This window comes from Elephantulus edwardii, unplaced genomic scaffold (genome assembly GCF_000299155.1).
Source record: "Elephantulus edwardii isolate Elephantulus edwardi_28Jun2011 unplaced genomic scaffold, EleEdw1.0 scaffold00403, whole genome shotgun sequence".
Classification (NCBI taxonomy): domain Eukaryota; kingdom Metazoa; phylum Chordata; class Mammalia; order Macroscelidea; family Macroscelididae; genus Elephantulus; species Elephantulus edwardii.
Window position 1 is genome coordinate 435701 of NW_006400153.1, and position 2249 is coordinate 437949.

Below are 2249 nucleotides of genomic sequence, written 5' to 3' on the forward strand. Positions count from 1 at the left end.
GTGACTGAGATATTTCACTCAGCATAATGTCCTCCAGAGTCACTAATTTTGTATAATAGTTTATTAGTTCCTTACTTTTCAGTGCTGCATGGTATTCCATCGTGTGAATATACCACAGCTTCACTATACATTCATTTATTGATGGGCACTTGAGTTGCTTCCAACTCTTTGCTATTGTGAACAATGCAGCAATAAACATGGGCATACATATATTTGTTTGGGTGGCAGCTCTGGTTTCTTTCGGGTATATTCCCAGTAGTGTGATTGCTGGGTCAAATGCTATTTCTATTTTCAACTTTTTGAGAAAGCACCATAATGCTTTCCAGAGAGGTTGAACCATTTTTCATACACCAAGAGTGAATAAGGGTTCCAATTGCTCCACAACCTTGCCAGCATTTGTTGTTTGCTGCTCTGTTGAACTTTACTAAGATTACTGGGGTGAGATTATATACCATAGTTGTTTTGATTTGCATCTCTCTTAGAGCTAGGAATTCTGAAGTTTTCTTCATGTGTTTCTTTGCCATCTGAATGTCTTGTTTAGTGAAGTGTCTGTTCATATCCATTTTGCGATTGGGTTGTTTACCTTAACCTTGTTGAGGGAGTACTCTATAAATTCCAGATATAATTCACTTATCGTCATTACCAAATATTTTTTCCTAGTCTGTGCTATTCTTTTACCCTGTTGGAAAAGTTTTTTTGATGTGATAGGGATTTGATTCTTAGAAGATCTCATTCATGTACTTTATCCTCTTCTTATTGTAGGTTGTTCAGGATGCTTGGGAGACTGTTCATATTGTGAATTAGGGATTCTAGAGTTCTTCCAAGCTTTTCTCTGATGAAGTTTTTCATCTTTGGTTTTGGTCCTAGGTCCTTGATCCACTTTGAGTTTGGTTGGCTAGGTCCTCCAGGTGGTGGGTTCAAGGGTTAAAGTGGTGGGGTCAGGGCCACCAGGCAGAGGGTCCAAAGCCTCCTGGCAGCAGGGCCTCAATCTAGGGCTCCAGGTAGGATAGCAGTCCAGGCCACACTAAGAACTTTTTTATCACAAGTACATAGTTAACTGACTGGAACAGATCCATTACTGCTGGTGATGCATGTGGCAGCTGCTGTGTTTTATAAAATTAATAATCACTGAACTATGCTCACCATTACCACCCCATCTTTTCAGATCCCCACCAAATCTTTTCCATTTCCTTTACCCCTTCACTCCACTAAGCAAATTGTTCTACCCTGTGATTTTCCCACTGCCCATTTTTACCACTCTACTCCCAACCCTTCCCCTCTTGAACCCTGACACACATTTTATTCATTATCCTTATATTTTTTTATTTTAAAGTTGCCAAATTTTATTTAGGCTGTAATAGTTACAGACAGTGTATCAGCCATACCCTACTCCATCCTATACATCCCTGTGAGCTTGTGGAATCAGCTACCCTTTCCCTCCAATCTCATTTCTTGTCCTCTTCCTTCTTGTCCTTTTTGCCTTCCTTGGTGGCCTGCGAGGCCAGGGATCCCATGGCATTTCGAATGGCCTCATTGGGTGTTGGGATCCACACCAGGAAGGTTCTCCAAGACACCCTGAAGGAACTTCGGGTCTTGAATCACATCATAATCATTCTCCTTCTTGGCTGGCTCAGACATAGCTATGGCTGAGCTGGCATTAATATCACCTGATGCTGCCTGGCCAGATCCCGCTCCCTGTAGGGACATCTGCATGGCATACACAATCTGCTCTTCCTCTGCTTAGGCCAGGGAGTCCAGCACGACCAAACTCTTGCTGGCTGATAGTCATCTTCAGCAGGGCATCATCTGAATCTTCAGTCCCAGTTGCATCAATCCCAGCTTCAGCAGCAAGAGGCTGCAGCTGCCCATTGTGCTTCTTCCTCCTGCAGATGTCACTGCTCTTCCATGGAAACACGAAGCAAGGGCTAGCTCAAGATTGGCACTGGGATCCACTCCAAACTCAGTCACTGGCACCAAGACCAAGCATGGTTCCACCTTCCCTAGCCAAAATTGGGGAAGTGATGGGCCCAGGAGGCACTGTCACGAGGTGAGAACTGGTTCCATCTTTGCCATTCAGTGTGTTTACAAAGGCTGTTAGTTTTTTTGTTGTTTTTTAAAAAGTTGAATAGTATGACGTTTTATTTTCTTTTTTTCCCTGTTTTTAAATTTTTTTTTTTATTTCAATGAACATCTACAGAGATTTTGGAATTCCATTCATTCATTGTTGCATTTTTCTCCCCGCCCACCCC

The 2249-nt window shown here is 42.6% G+C and overlaps 1 pseudogene; it reads right to left on the reverse strand.

The window, feature by feature from the left end:
• Positions 1 to 938: 938 nt before the first annotated feature.
• LOC102875791 overlaps positions 939 to 2249 on the reverse strand; it is a 5705-nt pseudogene continuing 4394 nt past the window's right edge.